Source organism: Coenobita brevimanus, chromosome 100, assembly GCF_032717465.1.
Source record: "Coenobita brevimanus isolate Jiangsu-jjx chromosome 100, ASM3271746v2, whole genome shotgun sequence".
Classification (NCBI taxonomy): Eukaryota; Metazoa; Arthropoda; class Malacostraca; order Decapoda; family Coenobitidae; genus Coenobita; species Coenobita brevimanus.
In genome coordinates this window covers 18,088,454-18,116,244 of record NC_137053.1, presented here as the reverse complement: position 1 = coordinate 18,116,244, position 27,791 = coordinate 18,088,454, and the positions used below count along the sequence as shown (strand labels likewise).

The 27,791-nt window shown below is 41.3% G+C and overlaps 1 non-coding gene across 1 annotated transcript; it reads left to right on the top strand.

The window, feature by feature from the left end:
- Window positions 1-3,110: 3,110 nt before the first annotated feature.
- Window positions 3,111-3,229, top strand: LOC145414795 (5S ribosomal RNA). The gene has a single exon (XR_013899949.1). It is a non-coding gene; the product is annotated as a 5S ribosomal RNA (ribosomal RNA).
- Window positions 3,230-27,791: the final 24,562 nt, after the last annotated feature.

Sequence of the window (27,791 nt, the reverse complement as noted above, 5' to 3'; positions counted from 1 at the left end):
AGATAGATAGATAGACAGATATATAGATGGATAGATAGATGTAGAGAGGTTGCACTTAAAGAACTAGACATTCTTCAGAACAAAGCTGTTGGAATTAATAATAACCCTGCAATTATAAATAAACTCCCTCCCCTACAAATAAGAAGGAATGTTGCCTCCCTTGCATTATTTTACAGATACTTTTTACGGCAAATGCTCAGACGAAATTGGATCCATTATGCCACCTCTCCATGCCTTCCGCTCGAGCTGCACGGACAACTGGTAACGCCCATGACTGGAATGTCACACAGCCATATTGCAGAACTTCCGCCTATCAGAATTCTTGTATTCTCCGAACTGCATCTCTCTGGAACTCGCCTCCCCGGAGTTGTTTCCCCCCAAACTTCAACCTACAGCTGTTCAAGTCCAACTGTTACAGATATTTAATGAATGAAGGACGCCAGTAATCTGGTGTAGGGATTATTTTCTTTTTATTCATTTGTTTTTCCTTCCTCTGTTCTGTTATATAATATATATTTATATATATATATATATATATATATATATATATATTTATATATATATATATATATATATCTATATATATATATATATATATATATATAGAGAGAGAGAGAGAGAGAGAGAGAGAGAGAGAGAGAGAGAGAGAGAGAGAGAGAGAGAGAAGGGGGAGGGAACAAAAAGTGAATGGTGGAATCTTCAGTCTAATGTATCTGGAGGAATGTTGCTTGCTGATAATGAACAAGTGGTTCGCAGACTGTTTTGCAGACTTTTCTGATGCCCATGAGCGTAGCGTCGTTAGAGAAAATGTTGATAGGAGCAAATTTCAGGGAGTAGGTGACTGCCACTATGTGACTCCCTACTCAGCACGGCAATCTCCAAAAATTAAGACATATCTATGATCACTGAATGAGGACAAAATAACATTGTCTCATTTGATGCTAGGAAAACCGAATTTATCCAGTTTAATAATGGGCAGATATTGTCTGTTTCTTACATTACCTTCAAGTTATCCAATATCCCTATCTCCAAACGTATTGAAATTCTCGGTGTTTCACTTAACGATGCGCTCAGTTAGACCTCTCACGTTCGATAACTTGCTAAGACCGCTTCAAAGAAGCATGAATTATTGAACAAAATCCGTATCGTATTCACTGACGAACAGTTAGTTATAATTTACGAGTCATGTGGGCTCTCACGTCGAATATTCCCCACCCTTGTAGTGTGGATGTGTAGAGCTTGCACTGAAACAACTCGACAATATTCAAAACAAAGGCATAAGAATAATTAAATCAACTCAGCAATTACAAATAAACTACCTCCTTTACAATTAAGTAGGGATTTTGCCACCTTTGCATTATTTTTCAGATATTTTTATGGCAAAAACTCAAAGCTGAATCCACTGTGCCACATTTCCAGTCCCTTCCCCTTTCTTGCATGGGTATCTGGTAGTGCTCATGACTTAACTGTCAAACTGCCATACTGCAGAACTGCCTTTCAGAATTTCATATTCCCCGAACTGCTTCTCTTTGGGTCTCGCATCACTAGATAAGTTCCCCCCCACCCTTCAACCTATGGCGGTTCAAGTCCAAGTGTAACAGATTTCTGAGTATTATGACTGGAGAACACATGCAATCTGGTGCATGATTTTTCATATTTGATTTGGTTTTCCTTCCTCTGCTTCCCTTCTGTTAAAAAAAAAAAAAAATGCAAGTGAGTGCAGAGGACTAGAAATGGCGAGGGAGTTTAAGTACCTACAGTAGGTGCAGTAATATAAAGAAGAGGTTACTAAGCAAAGGCAGCAAAACACAGAGTATCACAAGGAATGAAGTGGCTGGTGCTTTGAAGATCATGAAAATGCAGAGATCCCAATGTGTAAGCTACACATGGACTGCATAAAGTAGTTTTAGTGCCCGCTTAAACGTATAACTGTGAAATTTTGTTGTGGTAGAAGAACGAAAAGTCAAGCATAAAAGAATAGAAATTGAAGTTATTGAGGAATATATGAGAATTGCGTAGGTTTGCGTAAACAGTATAAGAAATTATGCGATTAATGAAAGATGCATAGGTAGGTAGTCCGTTGACAACAGGGCTGGAGAGTGTGCTTAGATGTTATGGTCATTTGAGAAAATTACGATGTAAACAGGTGGGTGAGAAGGGTATTTGTGTGTGAATTTGAAGGTGGGCGGAAGCGTGGTAGGCCAAAAAGGTGGGTAGATATGGTAAATGATTTTGTAAGACGGCAGTTTATAGAGATCGATGAGGTGAGGGAAGTGACGTGGATGTGAGTTGTTTGTCGGACTAACTTTATTTGATTGATATTGTGAACCACATAACAAATGCCTGTGAAGTATAGTCAGGGATCCGGGAGCTTGAATGGTGTGTGAATGAGTACATTGTCCATTTCTCTGAGGATGCTATTGATGACTCGTAGTTTTCCTCATCCGTGTGTCTTTCTTTGCTTTCTGGATCCTACCTCACCCCATCTTTACTGGAAAGAGAAGCTGGGATGACTTGAATAAAGCTAAAGAGACTAGGCAGCGCTGGTTTAGCGGGAAGAACCATGCGATCCAAGATGAAAGCACATGAAGGAATGTTCGTTACTGATCTAGATATGAAGAGCTGCTTGTGACTGGTTAATGTCCACGTTTACATTCTTCCGTGCTGTCACTGGCCAGTGGCTAAAGTGAATATCCATTATTTAATGTAACAAGTACATTTATGTTTACTTGCAAATATACTGAGTAAAAATTTTTACAGCCATGGTTGCTATAGGTTAAGATAATGATGGTAATGTTTACTCATTGAAAAGCTGATACCTACGAATTTGTCTTGAAAACATTACTTAAGTAACTTACTTCGTTACATTACAAATCTGTAATAAAATCCACCAGAGAAAATTGCTGATAACTGCTTAATATTGCTGAGCTGTTTTCGTATTGTGTCTAAATGAGAGGAAATAGTAATCAGCCAGATATTTTTTCAGCTATGCACGTGCTTCACTAGGGGTGGGGAACCTTTCTCCTATTAATGGCCATTAGGATATTTTTGACATCATTCATGGGCCATACAAAATTTTCAACTTAAAATCAACTGTAGCCCAGTACATTATAAACGGCCATACCACGTTGAGTACACCGCTTCCCGTCCGATCAGCGAAGTTAAGCAACGTTGGGTCCGGTTAGTACTTGGATGGGTGACCGCCTGGGAACACCAGATGCTGTTGGCATCCCTACGTGTCAAGTGGGGTTGGTGGAGGATTAGTGCCCCTCCCTGTAAAATAATTAACTCTAAGCCGTTGGCTACCCCGTTTGGGATACATGGCGTATGGCAATGAATGAATGAAAAAATATATATATATATATATTCTTTCATGAGTTTATGAAATTGCATTTATGAATCGCCTCGCGAGCCTGATCAAATGGTCTTGTGGGCCTTATACGGCCTGCAGGCCGGGCTTTCCCCATCTCTGAACATTAGAGGCTAGATATGTGTCAAAGTGACATTTAATTATTACTGATGTTTCAGTTTCCTACATACCTAAGCAGAGAGAGAGAGAGAGAGAGATTTTGTGCTGACATGTGATCATCTGTTACTGGCTGATAGTGCATTTTTAGCGAACAAAACGATGGGAAAGGGAAACTCATTTGACAAAATATAAGATGTCAGTGAACTCATCCACGTGTACAATTTATAAGTTAGAGTTCGGTGTCTCAAATGAATTGGAATGGAATATAGCCAGTGCAGATCGTACTGTTATAACTCTGAGTGACATAAAATGAGTTATAATTTTCATTGTCCTCCTATCAGCTGCGGCTTCCATTTCCAAAAAAATGGAAATGAAAAATGATGTAAATAAGAAAGTATTCCAGGAAGGGTTTACTTTCACATTGGTCACTGCTTTAATACTGGTGATAATGTAACATTTTTTAAAAATTGCAAAAATCATTAGAACATTCAGAATTTTGAACATCAGTGAATTCAGATATCTTTCCACTGTTTCATGAATACGATCAAAATCGGAAATCATATTATGCAAAACCGGAACTACAACAATGAAGATTTGGAAAGTATGTATCCTTCGCGTCTGGCAGATGATGACAGGGATGATTTTATGAGAGACCAGTGACACATTATACCGCGAATATTTTTATAATAAAATGGGGACTTAACTAAGACAGATCCGTGTTGCTGTATTATTTACAGTAAATGTCGTGAAATCACATGGTTAAGAAAAATAAAAAAAATAAAAAAATGCAACTGCTGAGGGCGAGAGCGGTTAATGAATGCAGTAACAATGAATTCAGTAAAGGATGTATAGATGTAAAAAAAAAAAGTCAGCAATAAAGAAGCGGTGCCATGCTCAATTTCATTACTTCGAATATTGAGACTCAAAACCGCTACAGATCTACCTAACTATCTGTCTATCAATCTATGCATCTAGCTGTCATTCGAGTCCCTATTATTAGGATCACAGTTCTCTTAAATATGGCAAACCATCTAATTCATTAAAGATAATGAAGGTAAAAATTGAAAGTTAAGCTGGATTACTGTATTTTCTCATCATGTGCTAGGAAACTCACTTTACGAGACTCAGCGGCAGCTCAAAGCATTCAGCATTGGAGCCAGTGTATTAAACTAGAACATATTGCATTGGTCAGCATTGTAGACTTTTCCATTCCACTGACAAGTAACTTCAAATACACAGACAGGTATACACATGCATGCATATGGATACCGAATACAAATGAGCCCAGCGAACACATGTGCATGTAAACACATACACACACACACACACACACACACACACACACACACACACACACGTCTGCGCGAACGCACGCAAACACCCAAGTATCCATAAACATTCAATGAAAACATCACCAGAAAAAAATGTGATTTCAGAAGAGCGGGTATAATATATTTTATGCCAGAGACTTTGCTTAATTTTTTTGGCACAAAATTGTAGCATTTATATTTTAACCCTTGCCTTGTTTACATCGCCATAAATATATAATTAGGCAGGAGGAAAATGTTAGTTTACCGTGTGCTGGTCTCGTAAAAGAGGTGGTATAGCCATCACCCCTTTACCCACCGGAGAGTCTCTCTCTCTCTCTCTCTCTCTCTCTCTCTCTCTCTCTCTCTCTCTCTCTCTCTCTCAAGGGTGGTTTTGTTGAAAACAGTAACGAAACAAAATCATGTTTTTTTTGTTTTTGTTTTTTTTTCTTCAAAGTATAAGCCGGATCCTAGTAGCGGCAGGGGCCGGCCCACTAATCCATCAGCCTCAGAGTCTCTTGTTGTAGCCAGGAGAGTTGCTTGTTGAAACCAGGAGAGAACTGGGTCAGACCGGAGCCCCCAGCCCCCAGGGCAGCTGCAGCCACTTTCAATGTGCCAAACTGGATAATAGGTGATTTTCACAGGGATATGTCGTGATCACAAAGATTGTTTTCGTTGAAAAAAATTATAAGAAACTTAAGATTCTTTGTGAATGTAGAAAGAAATTAATTAAATTACCTATTAGGGCTGGCTTAGGCCCTTTCTGTTCCTTTGTATGCCAAGACCCACCCAAGGGACCAGCAATGTACAAGTTGGCCGTTCCAGTATATAAATGTATTGTTTGGTTTCGTTTCTTTTTTTAAAGCTGCAGCATGCTTGCATGCGTCGGCCTTGGTCACCTAATGGTTGATCTCCAGGGTGCTCGATCTCTGGCAGCTTCCCTATTTAGTTAATTATCCCTGAGGTTACAATCAATGACCTCCTTCCAGGTCTTTTTCGGTCTAACTTTTGCAACCCTACCTATAACATTAATACTTCTCATCTTCTGCACCCATTTATCATCTCCCATCCTCTCCACATGACCAGACCATCACAATCTACTCCTCCTCATCACAGCACCAATACACTCATGCCCATCCTACCTCTCAACTTTTCCATCGTAAACCTAGCCCCTCCAGGCCTCGCACTTTGGGACGCACTGTTCATCCACTTAATCATTGGAATTTCTCTACGTTTGAGCCTTTTAATATCGTCTTCCCTTACTGCCCAGGTCTCACTACCATTCAGCATTACACTATTAACACATCCGCATACAAAGATCCCTTAGCACAGAGGGAGAGCCCTCATATTGTCAGGAGAGGCAACAGCTCCCTGAACTTCTTCCTACCACTCCTCACTCTAGTCATAGAGATTCACTCCCTCAGTACGACGTCATTTTTCCCAAAAATTTTGACACCACTAGGTTTGAACAAAGGATGTACAATCGCTGTCGTAAAAAAATCCATCCACGGTTGCTCTCGCTCATTTCCACCCGCCAGTCACTGGCGGGAAAGTGATGGTGGTGACAGGGTGTGGATGGAGAGATGGTGAGGCGTCGTTGTGTAAACGCTATATACATGCATTTTGTGTAGAGTATAATAAAACTGTCGTCAGTTATGGCAAGCATTAATTATTCCTTTTGGCAGCCAATACTGTGCTTTAGGTAATTAGCAGTGTTATCTAAGAAGCTTTGGCAAAGGGGGCCCACATCGGGAAAGTAATTGACTCCTTAGTTTGGGAAAGCATTAACAAGTGTCCCATCAGTTGCATTTCGTAAAAACTAGGAATTAATAGCTAATATAGATAGCAATACAGTATCAGATGTTGACACGTGTATTTAACCACTTAGTCCTGCGGAAATTAAATTATTGCTTATGAACCCCATAAAAGCTAAAGTGATATTTGAGTAGTGATGGAGTTTAGGGGAAGGGTGTAAATCAGGACATGGTTAGAGAGGGACAAGAAAGCAAAGGGCTTTGTCTCTTATCCCTTTCACCTCTTCCATATCATATCTTTAGTGTTACTCTCCACACCTTACAGCATGATTTGCAGTATGTATTTCATTAGTGAACATGTCAGTGAATAGTTATAACCTGCTACTTACGTTAATGATAGTCTGTGCTTACCTTGTATGATGCCAGTTGATGAATAATTTTGCCATCTGCCTGTATAACCTATACTGAATGGAACACTAAAAATACATAAGCGTCCATAGACAAATAATATCATTTCCAGTGGATAAAGAAGGTCATTCCAAGTGTCACCATATGATATACTCCTAGGCCATACAAAGTTCAACTCTCAGGTTCTTTGCTAGTATTTTCCCAAACCAGGTAGTCAATTTTTTTCTCATTTCAAGGTCTCCGTTGGTTAAGCTGCATTCATAAGACTTTAATACTTAACCTATAATACAAGTATTATCTTCCAAAAAGTAATACTCCTGAACGAAAATCGAGACTTATCTTTCTCAATCAGTTTGTGCTTGTATACAACGTTTCCCCAACATTCCTCACCCTCTCTCCTCCCATGCATGACGCCTCTATCCTCCCTTCCTCTTCTGTCATTATATCAGGTTAAGTGAAAGTACGGATGATTAGAGAAGGGTGCATAAATGAAGGTGAGGGAAGGCTTGAGAACGACAGATTACAATAGAGTAAGGCATTTTAGTTTAGGTCAGAGTAGGCTAGTACAGTCATGGTAAGGCAACGTAGATAAAAAATGTATGATAGGGTAAGACATCTGTTAAGATTTACTGAATTGGAAAAGAGTAGATTAAATTAGGCTATAATACTGGATACTGGGTAAATATGTGTAGGGCATTTTCTCTGGATAAAACATGATAGGTCGGATCGGATGGATCAGGAAAACGCTGGGTTACTGATCGTAAAGTCTTCCCACACTAATTTCCCTCATTAGAATTCCCTCCCACAAATTTCTCCAGTGAAAATTTCACCCATCTGCTACGTCAGCATAAATCACCCTCCTTCCCGTCCTCACTCATACAAACAATTCTTCCTTGGAAAAAAAAAAAGAAAAAAAGAAAAAAGAAAGAAAACACCGACAAAGGAAACATGAGAAAGTTTAAAAGAAAAAGTACTGTATCAAAATGAAACACGATGGTTCGTAAAAGAAACAGCGTTGAGTAACAGCCTGAAGGAGAAAAGACACAAGCAGAGACAGAACCCAGGATTTGTCGATGCTTCTCCTGTGGGGGATTCCTCAGGAATAACAGAGATTTTTCTTTTTTTGGGCTACGAACCTCATGTCCGAAGGCCCAGGTTATTAAGCCAACCATTTTATTGTACATTTTTCTTATGTTTTAGTTTTTATATTGCTATTAAAATTATTTCTTATTATCGAGATCATTAACCCGCGCCGTCCCGAGGACGTACTTCCACGTCCTCACGTTTTGTCACAGCTAATCCCAAGGACGTACTTCAACGTCCTGCAATTGCAAGGTTCATAATTTCCACAATTTTCAATTTTCGCGAGTCATTTTTGGTACGTATACACGGGACACCTTCCTCAACAAGATGCCAGGCAGAGACAATGCCTTACCCAGCATGACCTCCTCCCCCCCCTGCATGCCCTTTTCTCAGCAATTCACCTGTTATCAGTGACCTGGCCAGTATAGCCATGTCATGCCACGGTACGAAATTCAGGGCCAGAGTGATTCCCCAATCAATGACTATGTGGAGGACAAACTTTACATAGCATTAGAGGAAGAAACAGTTAGAAATGATGATCAGGTAATGTGGCAAAAAAAGGTCAGGTATTAGTGAGTGAAACAATGCTTATAATGCCTATATTACTGCTTGAAAACCAATATACTCTTGTACTACATATAAATTCATAACAGTAAATAAATAAATACCATTTATGAGTGGTGTGAAATAGTTATCCTCCCATAGAACTCGTTTTCTTTGGTGCCAGCCTGATAGAAAACCCAGTAAGGTAAGGAGGCTCTCCTACCTGTAATGAGTATTTTAAACCTCAGGTGAGCGATTTCTCTATGAATTTTCGATGTTTCTCACCAAAAGCGAAAGTTTTAGCAAAAAAAAAAGGGTCGAAAAATGGTCGGGATTGGGGGGTACCAGTGGTCAAAAAGTGGTCGGGACGGGGCGGGTTAACTATATCGAGTTCATTATGTACTGTATATATATATATATATATATATATATATATATATATATATATATATATATGTGTGTGTGTGTGTGTGTGTGTGTGTAATATATTATATTATATTATATTATATTATATACACGAAACTAATCTAAGATGCTAACACTAATAAACCTAGAAAAGAATTGCAATCCTGCACTAACCAGTAGGTAAACCTAACTAAAAGGCTAGAGTGCCTACACAAATGGGTAGCATAACTGGACCAACTGAACACCATCGATTGCAAGCATGTATTGCCTCGCAACATAACACGCTAAGCTCATCACATACTGCCATGTCATGCGTGGCACATATATTAATATATGGAACATCAATACGTGAAAGAGAAAAAATGAGTCCGGAACTAACCCTTTTACATCAGCTGTCAACTCAAGTTAAGAAAACTAAACAAAGGTAATCTATCTATCTACCTGTCTATCTATCTATATAGTGTATATATATATATATATATATATATATATATATATATATATATATATATATATATATATATATATATATATATATATTATATATATGTATATATATATATATATATATATATATATATATATATATATATATATATATATATATATATATATATATATATATATATATATATATATATATATATATATATATATATATATATATATATATGTTGTTACATCCCCGTTCCACATTGCCACAAGCTCCAACAGCAGAAATTCAGTACAAGAAGGAAGTTGCCCAGTCAGCTGTTCTTCCTATGGTCAGCTTTTCGGTGTACAGCACACAAGATAAGATCAGGCATCGTAAATAAACACTGGCTTCTTATGTTCACTGTCTTTATTTTCCAGATAATTACAATGAATGCTTTCCAACTTCACTTCACTTTTCTCACAAGCATTGGAGCTATACAAACTTTACTAACTACAGTTACACTTAATGCTCAACAACACTATTTTCACAAGTACCGATGATATACAAACTTCAGTAACACTTCACTGTCTGCCAACAACATTTCATTTTTGACGTGCACCGAAAATATACAAACTTCACCGACACTGCACTACAGTCAAACTGAACTGAAAACCAACTGAAACTCTCTCTAATGTCTTCCCCATCCTCGTATAAGCTTCCTATATTCCAGAGTTTTCTACATTTTACTAGAACAACAGTTGCCAACTCGGAGATATCCAAAACATGCCAGAGTTTCTTACACTGCACAACACTGAATAATTTACCATACAAAACCAAATTAAATAACAAAATTTAGCAAACAATCACATAAATGAAACATCATAAAGAAAAAGAGCACAAAAATTAATGCATAACTTACGAAACAACTACGCTCACAAACAGCAGACAAACTGGCAACTCTGACTCATACCGGAACTACGATACGGGAAACATTGAGAATCTTCTCAACTACCTGGCTGGCAAATCCCATTTCTTAACATTAACCCCTCCCTAGTCCTTTGTCGTCCCGACAAAACTACACAATACATACAACCATAATTAATCCTAATGAAACATCTAACTATACACAAAATAAACCCTCAACTTATCAGGTCTTCTCCTATGCCTCTTCTGACGACGTTCCTACTCTTCCACACAGTCCACTTCTGGAATGTCTTGGTCTTCTTCCTGATTCACTGCTTCCCTCAGGAAGCTGTCACCATCCTCTTGCACTTCAGCTCAATGGTCCTCAACATCCTCGTCTGCGGTGAAGCATGATTCCTCGAAGTCATCCCAGCTGTACTGTCCTGGCTGATGGTACTGCCAGAGATGGTTCATGTGTGCCACCTTTGTGCGAGACTTCATGCCTCCCTGAATCCGATACGTAACATCCGATAGGTGGTCCAACACAGTGTAAGGCCCGTCGCACAGGCACTCCAACTTCGGTGACTGTCCCTTCTTTCACTGAGGATTGTATAACCAAACTTGGTCACTATCCTTGAAGCTCACCTCACTTGCCTTGGCATCATACCTGCACTTCATCACTTCTCCTGAAAACATAAGGGCTCCCCGCACTTGATGATGTACCTCAGTCAGCCTTTCCTGAAGGTGCTTCACATAGCCAGTGGTGTCTGTAGGCAGCTTTTCACCAGGCGTTCTTCCCATTAACAAATCAACGGGTAAGCATAACTCGTGGCCCAACATCAGTTTTGCAGGGGCATAATTGGTAGACTCAAGGGATGTATTGTAGACCGACATGACATCAGCAACACAGGTAATATCTGGTCCCATCCTGTTTGTGCATCTACGCAGTACTTGGCCAGTTCTTGTCCCAGGTCCAGTTGAATTTCTCCACCATCCCATCTGACTGTGGTCTTCATGGGGTCATCCTGGTCTTCTTGATCCCCAATAACTTGCAGCTTTGCCAATGCCATTGCACTTGACATCTCAAAGGCTTTCAATCGAGTCTGGCATAAATATTTAATTTCCAAACTGCCCTCTTACCATTTCTATCCTTCTATTCGTGCCTTCATCTATAGCTTCCTTTCTTGTCGTTCTATAGCTGCTGTTGTAGACGGCCATCGTTCTTCTAGATCTATTGACAGTGGTGTTCCTCAGGGCTCTGTCCTTTCGCCAACTCTCTTCTTTTTATTCACCAATAATCTTCTAAGCTGTACATCTAACCCTATCCACTCGTACACTGATAAGTCCACCCATCACCTTTCCATTCGGTGCCTGCAACGTCCATCTCAGCAGTTACTTCAACAAACCAGGGATGAGGCTATGGCACACCTAGTGTCTGACTTGGCTCATATCTCTGACAGGTGTAAAAATAATCTTATTGTTTTTAATGCATTAGAGATTCACTTTTTACACTTATGAACTCATCAAAATCTTCCACAGGAGTACCCACTAATGTTTAATAATATCCAGCTCAATCCTGCATCATCCTTGAACATGCTTGGAGTTTCATTCACACGGGACTTATCTTGGAAAGATCATGTTGCATCTCTTGTAAAATCTGCTTCCAAGAGATTGGGTGTGCTAAGCCGACTCCATGCCTTGTTTACTCCTGGACAGTTGTTGACTTTATACACGGGTTTTATTCGCCCCTGTTTAGAGTACAACTCTCATATGTGGGGAGGGTCCCCACATACAGCTCTTTTAAATAGGGTGGAGTCAAAGGCTATTCGTTTCATCAACTTTCCTCCTATTACTGGCTCCCTTCAATCTTTGTCTCTTCACTGCACTGTTGCCTCTTTATATCTTTTCTTTCGCTACTTCAATGGTCACTGCTCCTCTGAACTGTCTGCTTGCATCCCTCCACCTGTGCGATGGGCACGTAGCACCCGCCTAGCAACAAACTCTCATCCCTTTGCTGTCCAACTCTCTAATGCAGGAGTTAACCATTACTCCCAGTCCTTCATTTATGCAACAGGTCAACTCTGGAACTGTCTCCATCTGTCTTTATTTCCTACCTCCTATGATCTCTAGTCTTTCAAATGCAGTGTGTCCATGCATCTCAAAATGAATGGATCTTGAATTTGGCTCTCTTTTGTAATGTTTTTGTTTCTTTCCTGGAAGGAATGTTAATGCTGGCTCAGCCTTTTGTTCCTTCTTCTTTGCATAAAAAAAAACATTCACGGAACACAGGAGACTCGAAGTTTCTACCCTAGTCTGAATATAGCTCTTGTGGCATCCAAAAACGACAGAAGAACTGGTCAACCAACACCTAAGGAACAGTCACAGCCTCTTGATCAGGGATGGAAAAGGCTTCTGGCCACTTTGTGAGGAAGTCCATGGTGACACATATTTACCGGTTTCCTCTTTCAGTGAGTGGCAAAGGTCCAGCAATGTCCACTGCGACTCTTTCCATCGGTGCACCGACTTGGTACAGCTGAAGAGGGGTGCAACCACGTTTCTTGGGTCCCTTCTTGGCACAACACACATGACAGGCCCGACACCACTCTTCAACATCCTGACATATGCCAATTTAGTAGAACCTCTGTTGCAGCTGGCTTAGAGTTTTCTTCACTCTCGGGCGCCCATTAGTGATCTGGTTATGAGATGCATCTGAGATCTCAGACCTCATCTCCTTCAGAACCACCAGTTGCCAATACTTGCGAGGATTTCAGGTGTCTCCCACTGAAGATCCAGTAGTCTGTTGTTCAAACAAAGAAGGTCCCACAGACTCCAATAACTCTTGGTCACAGGGCTTAACCTTGAAACTTCTTCCCAAAATGGTCGCACTGTACTCCGCTGCAGCCCCTCTAGCACTGGTTTTAAATCTGCATCCTCCATTGCATCCTCTTCAGGTCTTCTTCATCTGACGCTGGCCCTGTCACAACAGTACAGCATCATTTCTTGAAAATTCCCATTCCTACTACATTGCTTGCCATCTGTTCTTCCGCCTCCTTGCACACTGTTCATCAATTCATTAAGGTTCTCCTGCATATACTCAGTGGTGGGGCTTCTTGAGAGAAAAAGGCTGGTTGTGGCCTCTCGTCACCAGCCTTCATTAATGTACTGTCATCCTTCTTATTTGGACAGTCATAGCTGAAGTGTCCCATCTCACCACATGTCCAACACCTGTTTGTTGCAATCGTGATTTTCCTTGCACTGTTCCATTCTTGCTCTTTCTTCCATCTGTAACAATCTACTTTCTTATGCTCTTTCTTCCATTTGTAACAATCTACTTTCTTATGCTCTTTCTTCCATTTGTAACAATCTACTTTCTTATGTCCTGGCTTCCCACAGAACCAGCAACTTCCTATGATCTTCTCCTGTTCTCTCTTCCACTTGTTGCAATCCATTTTCCGATGTCCTGGCTTTTCACAGTACCAGCACTGTCCTTCAAATTTGCCATTTCCCATACTTGCGCCTTTCTTGCCTTGATCCTGCACTATGGATTGCCTGAAAAGTGGATGTACTGGCCCTGACGTAGGACTCAAATTCTAGAGCCCTGGCTAGTGGTTCTTGCATGCTTCTTCCTTGTGCCTACTTTACTTGCACTTTCAACTCTGCACTATCAACAACATCAATGAGCTGGTCCCTCAGAAGAATAGCCAACAGGTTAGGTGCTGCTCCAAGGTATGCCTTGTATGCCATATTCTCCAGGTCATGAGCAAGCTGCTGTAGGGATTCTCCTCGAGCCCATACAGTGATCCAGAATCTTGCTCTGTAAACCTCAGTCTGGTACATGGTTCCATATCTGTGCTCCAGCACTTCTACAAGGGACTGATAACTGTTAATCTCCAGCACTGACATCCGGCCCAGAACTTCCATTGCGGCACCCTTAAGGCTAGTAGCAAGCTGCACTGCCCTCTGCCTATCATCCCAACCATTCTGATCTGCAAGTAACTCAAACTGTGCACAGTAAGCTTCCCAAGATACTCTATCATCAAATTCCTGAGGTTTCTGTTTTTATTGGACCCCCATTATATCCATACACTTCACTGGTTTGGGGCATAAAAACTGGGGCATCATAATTAAGTCCAGGACTAAAAACTTCTGTGTTCTGATTATTCAACCCTGTAATGCTACCTTTAGATGCTTAGGATCCGTGAAGATTCACCATACACTGTCCATTCCTTTCATATCCTCCCTGTACACTAACCTGAGGCTCAGCAGTGCAATATTTCTCTACAGCCTCAATTTACTCACTGATTATCTTCACATGGTCGACTACATGCTTCAACTGGGTATCTGCATGCTGTCTGCATTCCATCACTATTCCCTCACTAATCTTCAGCTAGTTGTCTACATGCTGTTTGCACTTCGTCACACTATTGTTTACCTCATACTACTGCTGCTGTAGCGCAGCCTACACTTCCACCTTCAAATGTTGCTGTTCCTCCTTCATTTCCCCCATGATTGCATCTAGCTGTCCTTGCACTCTCAGTTGTACTTCCCTTTGTTGTTCCTGTAATGCCTCTTGAAGTTGTTCATGTCATTCTTTTTGCTCTTCACTTTGTGCCTCTAACTGTTCACTCTGTGCCTGCAGTTGTTCTTTGATTTCATTCCCGAGATCTTTCTGTTCTTCACTATGGGCCTGTAATTGCTCTTTTAGTTCTTTCTTTTGTGCCTGTAATATTTTCACAATTGTCACCAGGGACATTTCCTCCCCCTGCCCAGCCCAAGACCTTGTCTGCACACCTTCTGCTTCCATGTTGATGGTTAGACTCACTGGAGCCTTTAATAATCCACACTTCTGACACCAGTATTGCATCCCTGTCCCACACTGCCACATGCTCTGTCACGGGATTTTTGTGGTTATGCAATATTAAAGAATAATATTCAATAATACTTGAGAACAGGACAAAGAATTGACTTGTGAAAATCAAGTAATATTTGATACTTTATTCCGGCTTACTTCGCCGATTCTCTAAGGACGAGAATTTATTTACTTTCTCAACAGTACACAGCAGAGACTAATTACTCACAAATGTTGTTTGTTAGTTCTGCTAGCCTCACGAGAAAGTGACTCCACCACTGACAATCAATAGCTAATGCTCTGAATGATAAGCAGGTTCTTGCTGGTGCATTAACTCCAAATTGCACAGTGGATTTAAGTTAATAAAAAGGACTGGGCTAAGTACCAGTTATGAATAATGCAAAGCGTTTATGCAAACTAGGAGCTATAAGTGAAATAAGCTTAATGTGGAGATATAAAACCCGAGTTTACATTACATTAAGCTCAAGAAAAAGAACTGTTAATTTATTGATTACAATGAGTTAAATTTACGTTACATGTTTCAAAATGAATTCAAAATAAGGAGAACACACTCACTCGCTCACTCAAAAGCTAAACTCGTAAACCTAGGAAAAACGAAAGGAAAATACTGGTCAGAGGGTGGGCTAAGCATGATGAACTGGGCGTCGTTGCTGAGGAAGGACGCTGCCACACATGCTGAACCTCTAGCCAATTCATGCTAGGTGGGGATTCAGGAACTCGCTGTACACACGCTGCTCCAAGCTGGGCCAACGAACCTAGTCCCACGGCACTCTAATCTTGACTGAATTCAAACAAGTGAGGCGAGGGCTGAGACCAACCACTAACTGGTAATGGCTATAAGTGAGCGAAACACGCCCATAATAAATCACTCAGTGAAAGCGCTAATGTCACGTGCAAGGACGATCACTTATGACACAGTGAAAAATTGTTCTGAAAACACTCTCAATCGGGTGAATACGTGGCGGTTGACTGAGTGATACTTATGGGAATTCACTAGAATTCGCGGTTTCCCACCAAAGTTCAATGTCACGAGTTTATTTAGATAGAGAATCGCTCCAACTCGTGACATTACGCCCCATCAAAATCAATTTTCTTTTTCCTCAGAAAAAAAAAAATCAATTTACATACATATAAATCCTAACTCAGTCACACAAGATTCACACTGTGATGTGTGTGTGCTATCCTGCTACAGGAGAAAATCACAGTCGCCAGTGAGCGAAAAAACTTCGTATTTACGTTAATAGAAGCAAGCTTGAGGGAAAAACTCCGTTACAATGGTGAAAAATCCTGTACTCAGGTCAAACTGAGTGAAAAGTTTGCTACATTTACATTAACAACTAATTGTTATGTAGTGTGATGTATGTAATACACGATGTAGATGTGACAGTTGTGGTGTAACTGTACCTACGTGTAAAATCATGTAATACAAATTTATAGTAAATAATGACGACGAGGCACAAGAGAAGAGGCGGCAACATGCTTCAGGGACAATCAGCTGTTCTACATGACAATGCTGCACCCACCAGCTGCACCTGCAAAAGTAATCAAGGTGGAGCATCAAAAGTGTCATTTCTCTCTCTCTGCCTAGCAATCAATACTTATGTTACAAAAAGTACACTATTTACATTATTAACCAGGAAACGTAGTCAAGGCGTCTCTGCAGGACATCAAACGCTGACCCAGTTTACTGGTTAAACCCTATACCTAATTAGCAAAAAGACTGGGCATTTGTGCAGGACATCAAACGCTGCAATTCGCTAAATTAACCAGGGAATGTGGTCATGAGCGAAAAGACTGGGCATCTGTGCAGGACATCAAACGGTGCAATTCGCCAATGGAACTCAGTTTACTGGTTAAATCTTATACCTAATTAACGAAAAGACTGGGCGTTTGTGCAGGACATCAAACGCTGCAATTCGCTAAATTAACCAGGGAACGTGGTTATGAGTGAAAAGACTGGGCGTCTGTGCAGGACATCAAATGCTGCAATTTGCTAATGGAACCCAGTTTACTGGTTAAACCCTATACTTACGATTAACATTAGGAAGCTGAGAATCCCTACGCAATCTCAGGCAGGTAACATTTTAACATCCACTGTGGGTGTGAACACTCATGTGGATAATGTGCATTCTCTGGGAATCCTCTGAGAGGCCCACAGCTTGAGACGTTCCACATGGTAATTCATACACAGCCTCGGATTGTCTCTACAGGGTTCACGAACTTCCCCCTTAGCTTACGGTACATGTGTATGTACAGGCCCTGGACATACTTTGTCCTATGGGGCCAACGGGTGAGATGTCAGGTCTGCACCCACTTCACCACTGCCCTGTCTCTCAACTGACTCAGAGATTATGGGTGTGGTTTCAAACGGCACAGGAAGAACATGTCCCTGATTAGTGGTACGTGGACACACATTGCAGGAACGGACAAAATTATCTATTTCTCGTCCCATCCCTGGCCAGAAAAAGTCAGCACGGATACGGCCCTGGGTCTTCCTTTTGCCCATGTGACCTCCTGAGGCTGAACAATGACCCCATTCTAACACTGCCTGGCGGTACTTTGTGGGGACGATGAACTGCAGTCGAACCTCACCCTGGGGTGTTCATGACTCACGGTACAGTCGTCCTTGTTTGCGAAGGAACTTGGCTTGACCTCCCTGTGAATACTTTATCACTCTACCCTTTTTTGTTTCTTCCGCATGGCAGCAAGTGTCTGGTCAGAGTGTTGTTCTTGAACAACAACTTGGCTACATATCAGATCTTGTGGCGATTCAACGGTCACCGGGGTGACACAGTTCGGAGCCTCAGCCATGGCTCGTGTTACTGTAGCTGAAGCCAACTGTCCTTGGCACTGGGAATATTGCCTATGATAAGGTCAAATAAAGGTTCTGGTATGACAACTGCGACTGTCGTACCAGTGTAAATTGGAGATGTCACCTGGATACGTGCCTCAGGGAACATTCTCGCTGATCCATCAATAAGGTTAGCTTGGATCTGTCGACCTGTGTACTGCCCAGGGCGAACTAGACTCTGCCTGACAGAGCAACCTGAGGAACCATCGTCTCTCAGGACCTTGACAGGAATGTCTCCCACAAACCCTGGCTGAACAAGGAAAGCACTGTCACCTGTGGGAGGGCCTGTGGAGGAAGCAGCCAGCCACTCATGAGGCTGCTGAATAACTGATGCAGCAAACATGGTGCCCTGAGAATTAGATGCTTGAGGGGTCGTACTCACTGTCGGGGGAGATGGAGCATTGACCTCCTATGGCAGAGTGTTCACTGTCACTGTGGGACTAGAGAACTGTGGGGGAGTACCCGTACTGGTAGGGACGTGACCACCGTGCTGCTGCTGAGGAATGAAGGCTGCATTCACCTCCTGCCTCCTATTCACTTGAGCTGGTGCTGAAAAGGATAGTCCCGATGGTCGGTTGCATGGCTGATACTGCTGCTGGTTAGGGTACCTGTTGTACCCCTTCCACTCAGGTTTCTGAGTGTTTTGCCCCTGGTCCTTCTTCTGCGGTTTTGGACCTTGGCCATTATTCTGAGAACGGCCTTGTTGCTGGGCTTCAGTCTGAGACGGTTTCCCAGATTTATCAGCTTTCTTGTTCCAGGTATGCTGCTTACGAGTTTAATACCCGTATGCAGTGAAGAATGCATCAGCCTTCTCCACCATTTGGCTGACATCCCTTACCTGGCAGATCTTAAGCTGAGCCATAAGTTCAGTAAGCCACTTTTCTAGCTGCATGCGCAGCACAAGGTCAATTATCCCCTCACGCGTGGAAGGAGTTTCATCTTTCTCCATCCACTCATCTAAGTAAGCAGTAAGCCGGTCAAGAAACTGAACGGCAATCTCTTTCCTGTAAACGCGCCCTCACGAACTGACTCTTGGCGTCGTCAACTGTGAGACCGTACGCTTTGACGAGTGCGGCCTTCATCATCCCATATGTGAGATTGTCTCCACGAATTCTGTGGAGAATATCAAGAGCATGGCCCTCAAACAAGCTAAGGAACTGGAGCTGCTTAACCCGCGCCGTTCCGGCGACGTGAATTAACGTCCGCACATGATGTGCACTCATGTCCCGGCGATGTGAATTAATGCGGCAACATTGCAAGGTCCCTAATTTGCACAATTTTCAATTTTTGTGAGTGATTCCGCGAGTGATTTTTGGCACTTATACACGGGACACCTTCCTCTATTCCTCTACAAGATGCCAAGCAGGGACAATGCCTTACACCGCATAACCTCTCCCCCCCCCCTGCACGCCATTGTCTCAGCAATTCACCTATTACCAGTGACCTGGCCAATAAAGACATTCAGGGCCAGAGTAATTCCCCAATCGTTGACAATGTGGAGGACAAAGTTTACACAGCATTAGAGGAAGAAACAGTCAGAAATGATCAGGTAATGTGGGAAAAAAAAGGTCATGAATGGTGATGAGTTAGTGAGCGAAACAATGCTTATATGCCTATATTACTGTTTGAAAACCAATATACTCTTGTACTACATATAAATTCGTACCAAGTAAATAAATAAATACTGTTTATGAGTGGATAAAATAGTTACCCTCCCATAGAACTAGTTTTCTTTGGTGCCAGCCTGTTAGAAACCCAGTCAGGTAAGGAAGTACTCGTACCTAGATCGAGTATTTTAAACCTCAGGTGAGCAATTTCTCTATGAATTTTCGATGTTTCTCACCAAAAGTGGATGTTTGAGCCAAAAAAAAAAAAAAAAAAAAAATGGTCCAAAAATGTCGGGACTGGGGCATACCACTGCCCTAGAAAAAGTTGAGATGGGGCGGGTTAACTGCATCATCCAACTGGTAAAGCTGAGCCATGTCTTCAAAACGAGCTATGAATGGCTCGATTTGCTCGCCTGCCTTGTATGGAGGAAGAGCGCTTGTGGAGCTTGGGCCAGCTGCACCAGATGTCAGAAGCCAAGGAATCTCGCTTGAGCTTCAACATTTCAAGTTCATGTTTTTCGCATGCTTCTCACTTGGCACGTTTGTATTCTCATTGTTCTCGCTCGTATTCACATTCTCTCTCACATTGTTCTCGCTCATATTGACGTTCTCTCTCATGTTGTTCCAACTCGAGTTGACGTTCTCTCTCATGTTATTCTAACTCGAGTTCACGTTGTTTTTGCTCGTGTTGATGTTCTCTCTCGCGTTCCTCGGACTGTTCTCGCTCATGTTCATGCTGTTCTCGCTTGTATTCGCTCTGGATTCCACGCTCTTCACGAGCATCATTCTCGCATTGCTGCTCGTGACTAAGCTGAGAGAGGACATAATCCTTTACTTCTTTGGGGTCTGTCAGCCCCATATCTTTAGCTTCCTGTACATAGACGTTGGTAGACATGATGCTAAGTCAATCTAAGTGAACTAGAGACTAAGCCCTGACTGCTATTTTGCAGAGAAGATGCCAATAATCGAGAATAGAGAATATAGGCACAGGTTAATGGTGACCAGTTATACGTAGTTAGACTGGTAAAGAAAGAAAATTAAACAAAACACTGACTGTGAAAACTATAACTTAAAATTGATAAAAATGAATTAATAATCACCAGTAAGATAGTGCCTTTAGACTTTAATGATAAATACCTAAGTATGAGTGAGCGAGTATTGTCTCGTGAATAACTTTAGAGTTAGGAGTTAATATCCTGGAATGAGGTCGCCAGATGTCATGGGGTTTTTGTGATTATGCAATATTAAAGAATAATATTCAATAATACTTCAGAACAGGAAAAGAATTGACTTGTGAAAATCAAATAATATTTGATACTTTATTCTGGCTTACTTCACTGATTCTCTAAGGACGAGAATTTATTTACTTTCTCAGCAGTACACAGCAGAGACTAATTACTCACAAATGCTGTTTGTTAGTACTGCTAGCCTCACGAGAAAGTGACTCCACCCCTGACAATCAATAACTAATGCTATGAACGATAAGCAGGTTCTTGCTGGTGCATTAACTCCAAGTTGCACAACGGATTTAAGTTAATAAAAAGGACTGGCCTAAGTACCAGTTATGAATAATGCAAAGCGTTTATGCAAACTAGGAGCTATAAGTGAAATAAGCTTAATGTGGAGATATAAAACCCGAGTTTACATTACATTAAGCTCAAGAAAAAGAACTGTTAATTTATTGCTTACAATGTGTTAAATTTATGTTACATGTTTCAAAATGAATTCAAAATAAGGAGAACACACTCACTCGCTCACTCAAAAGCTAAACTCTTAAGCCTAGGAAAAACGAAAGGAAAATACTGATCAGAGAGTGGGCTAAGCATGATGAACTGGGCGTCATTGCAGAGGAAGGACACTGCCACACACGCTGAACCTCTAGCCGATTCACGCTAGGTGGGGATTCAGGAACTCGCTGTACTTACAGTGCTCCAAGCTGGGCCAACGAACCTAGTCCCACGGCACTCTAATCCTGACTGAATTCAAACAAGCGGGGCGAGGTAACGGCTAGAAGTGAGCGAAACACGCCCATAATAAATCACTCAGCGAAAGCGCTAATGTCGCACACAAGGACGATCACTTATGACACAGTGAAAAATTGTTCTGAAAACACTCCCGATCGGGTGAATACGTGGCGGTTGACTGAGTGATACTTATGGGAATTCACTAGAATTCGCGGTTTCCCACCCAAGTTCAATGTCACGAGTTTATTTAGATAGAGAATTGCGCCCACTTGTGATATGCTCCAACAGCAGTAGTTCAGTACAGGAAGGACGTTGCCAATTGAGTTATTCTTCCTATGGTCAGCCTTTCAGTTTACAGCACACAAGATTAGATCAGGTGTCGTAAATAAACACTGGCTTCTTATGTTCACTGTCTATATTTTCCATCTAAATACATTGAATGCTTTACAACTTCACTTCACTATTCTCACAAGCACTGGAGCTATACAGACTTTACTAACTGCATTTGCACTTAATGTTTGACAACACTATTTTCACAAGCACTGAAGATATATAAACTTCATTAACACTTCACTGTTTGCCAACAACACTTCACTGTTTTCACAAGCAACGAAAATATACAAACTTCACTGACACTGCACACACTCAAACTGAACTGAAAACCAACTGAAACTTGCTCTAGTGTCTTCCCCATCCTTATATAAGCTTCCTATATTCCAGAGTTTTCTACATTTCATGAGAGCAACAGTTGTCAACTCGAAGATATCCAAAACATGACAAAGTTTCTTATACTGCACAACACTCTAAATTATTTATCATACAAACCCAAATTAAATAACACAGCTTAATAAACAATCACATATATGAAACATCATAAAGAAAAAGAGCACAAAAATTAATGCATAACTTACGAAACAACTACGCTCACAAACAGCAGGGAAACTGGCAACTATGACTTGTACCTGAACTACGGTACGGGAAACACCGAGAAATTTTTCGACTATCTAACTGGCAAATCCCGCTTCTTACCAATATATATATATATATATATATATATATATATATATATATATATATATATATACAAAAGTGAAATACCTCGCCCAGCAGAAGCATTCGACTGTATTTGTCCAGTACCTGTCTGTGCTGCACACTTGCACTAATCAATGGCTGACTCCCTGGCAAGGCACTTGGTTTTATATAAAGGACATCAGTATATGAAATAAAACTGTCGAAGCAATAACTCTTTCAAATACTTCAACTGTCTACCATTATTAAAGAAAACAATATATGTAGAGCCAGATACAACAATACCAAAAAAAAAAAAAAAAAAAAAATCACCCAGGTCAATCCATTCTCCCTTAAGAATGTTATAAATTTATCAGTCATAACAATATCCCCATCACTCAAGTTGGTGAAAAGAATGAAGGGGACAGCTGTTGAGCTGCGGTAGTGTATGCATGAAGCGCATTCAGGGATAAATTGCCGACAGTGCAGGAAGATATTACCGACAGACTAGAGAGCACGCAGGAAGCGCATACCTCCGCCAATGTCATTACCATTAAACAGGATCTGGATCTGGATCCATGGGTATAGGATCCGGATTCGGATCCGCCCCCAAATTTAATAAGTTCTTTCTTGGTCCATGACTCTCCTTTCCTCAAAATTTCATTGCAATTCACTAAGACCTTCTGGAGATATTATGCTGGATATTCCGGATCCGGATCCGCATCTGGCCAAAAATTTAACCATTTCTTCTTTGGCTCATGGCCCATCGTTCCACTTAATTTCATCAAATCCGTTCATAACTTTTTGAGTAATCATGCTAACAAACAAACACACAGACAAACAAACCATTGCAGGGTAAAACATAACCTCCTTGGCGAAGGTAATCATGTCACACCACAGACTTCACAGTGCGGTGGAAATTGTTTCTTAGTATATAGCAAGATATGTGTGGAAACGCACGATTCATATGCAAGCTTGCCATTACTCTTCTAGACATCTGGGATGGTTGGCTGAATCCCAGTCGCAAAGGAGTGGCTTACAAGTTGGAATATTCAGTCTGATCCACAGACCCTGCCACTAAAGAGTTATTGACTGTTTTATGAGAGAGACAGTATATCACAGATCATGAGAAACGTCCCAAGACTCTTGAAGCTCTACAGCTGATTTTGCAAATACAGTAAGTCAGCTTGATCAGGTATCCAAACCAGTGTGAAGGACTTTTTGCATGACAGCTGATTTAGCAAATACGGTAAGTCAGCTTGATCAGGTATCCAAACCAGTGTGAAGGACTTTTTGCATGAATGCAGTTTCTTAACATTGCGACCCTTGATCTAATGAAAATAGATAGTGCAAGAAGCAACTACCTGTAGGGATGATTAGAGTCTGAATAAATGAAAAATGAGCCATTCTGAGAATTCAGACCATAGCCTACGGCAGTGTCAATAGTAAAGAGTTGAAAGATAAACAAAGATGTATAAGTCAGCAACCAAAAGTTCAGGACATATTCAGTGAACCATGCACTAGCACCCACACATTCATTCGACATGGAGCCACTGGTGTACAATTGATGGGAACCCAAATGACACCTGATGATGTTACGGAACATGTGGTGGACTTCCATCTCCGGTGCCATCTGCTTGTGGGTGCAATTTGTGTATGTATAAAGCAACTCAGTAACCATTATATATTCTATACACTTAGTAGTGTTTGAACTGTGGAGGATCAGGGAGATACTGCAAGTGCGTCTCCTGTTAACAAACAATGTTTGGCCCATGTATGGATAGGAAGAGTGCTATATTGTGCAATATTATTCATTCCCAAGGCCCCTACAATTCCACTAAAACACAGTGAATGCGATGGTATAATATTTACGAGGGGATCATTGTGCATTGCTTTTAAATGTTGCCTGCCCTCAGGTGAGCGACCACTGAGGGACGTATCCCAATGCCTGCAACTGTAAACCTCCATATTTTCACCAATGACAAGGCTTGCAGACTTCCCTAAGGAAAAACTGCTTCATTTCTTCCTGCTGGAGAAGGAGTAGGAAGTACAGTCGGCATCAGAAGTCTTGTTGCCTTGATTGCTTTGCTTTTGGTGAACTGAAAATCTATGTGCTGAATCTCCTGCAACCGACACTGATAACAATATTTAGCTATAGATGAATGTCATAAATGTTGTTTCTTGCAGGTCCACCACACTGATCTTCTAAGTGCATGAAGAAAGGGACCTGAGAGGCGACAAGACATTTAGTGCCGACTGTACGGGGCTGTTGGTAAGGGTGGTCATATTAATCTAATTAGACCTGCCAAACTTCGGCTTAGGCCTTCCTGATTGAGAAGCAGTAGCAGCCTGAGAGTAAGTAGCAGCAACCGCGATATCAGAGAGTCTGAACGTACAGTACAGGAGGAGCTGGTAAGGGGGCAGAGTGAGTGGCAAGAGTGCTAGGGAGAGGGTCAGTTTGTGTCTTCAATGTGCATATCATGGGACGGGACACAACCACAGATGCATGAGAGATTTTTATGCCTGGGAGTAGCATGGAGCTCCATCACATTCTTCATAGTGTCATAAAAGGATATTCCTTTCATCACTTTCACTGTCTTTCTCCTCCATTCACTTGGGGCAGTCCCTCAAGGAAGTGGGAGGAGTGAGTACCCTTGCAGTGAAAGAAACATTCAGTTTCACATGTAAAGTAGTCTACATTATGACTCCCAGCCACACACTTGCCGCACTATTGAGTTAGTAGCCTGACAAGACTTTTCATGATGCCCATAGATTTGCCGTTTAGTACAACGAAGAGGGCTGAGGATGTAGGATCTGATGTTAACAATTTTTTAACCAACTTTTCCAATTGCAGAGAGAGAAACTTTGCCAAAAGTCAAGATAACTGTGGCTGTCCTCGTCCTCTTGCTTCTCCAAGAATCTAGTTATGAAATGAGCATTGATTACATCATACTGAGGAATTTCACGTACGATGTCTTCCTCCTTCATTACCATGAAGTCCCTGCAGGCAATAACACCCTTGCATGAAATTATGGAATGCGGAATCTTTGTATCGATATTGTAACAACGGATTTTGAGCAGTTTAACTATATTGATTACCTGGACAGAGTTGACAGTCTTTACGAGAAGGTCTTCACTACCATTTTCTTTTCATTTCTTCCACCTCACCAACACAGCTATGAATCACCTTCCTTAAGATTATTTACGGAAATGTAAACAGCGTACGAGTCTGACATCTGTCAGTCTACAGACATTAAATCCGGTTGACATTCATATGTTCGTCAGAACCACCTCCCCTTCTGCAGGGGGAAGGGATGGCAGGGGTGTCCACTGTTGTAACCATCTTCCTTTTTCGGGGGAAGTGGGAAGAAAGAGAAAGACAAGCAAAGGACATGATACCCAAATTAAAACACCTAAATCTGAGATTACCCTCTTAGAATACTCCCAGTAGGCTTCAGCTCAGTCATTTCACACCTCAGAGTCATCAGTAATGGAGACCCCTTCAGCGGTGAGGCAGCAAAAGTAGTCTTGGCAAACAAATATAGACACCAACTGTATCTGTAGACAAGATAATGAAGAGAATGAGTACTAGCCAACCTAACTTAACACACACCCTAACAGCAAACAAAAAACTACACCAGTGGAAAGCTCTACAGCTAAAGGAGAGCAAGACACACACATCCATACTCTTCACAACCATGCATCAATGTCCCTCAAACAGCGACTACAATGAGTGGCTTTAACCCTTCCATGGCTGTGGGTCTGGAATTTTCTTTGCACCGAAGGCTGATGTGGGGGCCAGTTTCTGAATTTTTGGAAATTGATTTTTTTCCTTGCCATACTGAAGAGAAAGTTCAGACTCACCTAAAAGTGCAAATCCCAGCTTCCTAGACCCATTCTATGACTTGCAATGGAGCTCGAAAGTTGCACAAATATTGGCAACCGATATCCACCGCCCAGAGGTACTGCCGCAGTGCAACTTTGCAGGTGTTGCTATCATTATTTTACCCCAAAACAATGCAAATGGTGCTGAAATGTTGCATATATATGAGACATGATGATATCGAATGATTTCAGTATATAACATGTTAGGAATGGCTGGAAAAACATTACTATGAATATTTTTTTACCTTTTTGATATAAAATATGTTTATGGTAGCCTACAGTAGTTTTGAGTTAATTTTTACGTTATCGTTGTGTCCATGCTTCGAAAAAGAAGTGAAAGGGTTGAATTTTCAGTCCTAAATGAGAAAATTGTCCGTCCTCAGAGGCTAGGCTCTCCCACGGGATATGAAAGTGGAGGGTCAGATCCGATTAGCAATATTGAAATTGAGTCGCAACTTCCAGCTCTCACACCACGTGCATGGCTAAAAATAGAATCGTAATGCAGTTTCAGAGATACGAACAAATCTAATTATTACGAATACAGAGACAAAGCAGAAACAAATACGTTTACAGACGGGGGAAAACGTATATTTTCCATAATAACACATTCACCATAGGGGTATTTGCCTTCTTAGTGTGACTGGTAAAATATATGGTAGAATACTCATTGATAGGGTTAGGCATATGACAGAGGAGCTAGTTGGAGAAGAACAAGGGGGATTTAGGAAGGGAAAAGGGTGTGTAGATCAGATATTTGTTCTAAGATGTTTAGTGGAGAAGTATCTAGAGAAGGGAAGGAAAGTGTACGCTGCCTTCATGGACTTGGAGAAAGCTTATGACAGAATAGATAGGAAAGGTATGTGGAAGGTATTAAGAATATATGGAGTGGAGGGGAAATTGTTGAGTGCTGTGAAGAGTATGTACGAGGGAGCTAGGGCTACGGTGCGAGTGGATGGTGAGCTGAGTGAGTTCTTTGATCTCAATGTGGGACTGAAACAGGGGTGTGTAATGTCTCCTTGGCTGTTTAATATATATATGGATGGGGTCGTAAAGGAGGTACAAGGTAGGGCAGTGGATGTGGGGGTGGCCTTAATGAATGAGGGTGAGATTTGGAAGATTCCGGTGTTGCTGTTTGCTGATGATACAGTATTGTTGAGTGAAGATGAATGGGAGTTGCAAGGTTTGGTGAATGAATTTGGGACAGTGTGTAGGAGGAGGAAGCTGAAAGTTAATGTAAACAAAAGTAAAGTTATGGTGTTTGAGAGGAATGAAGTCACAGAGTGTGCAGTGAGGTTGGATGGTGAGGATATGGAGAATGT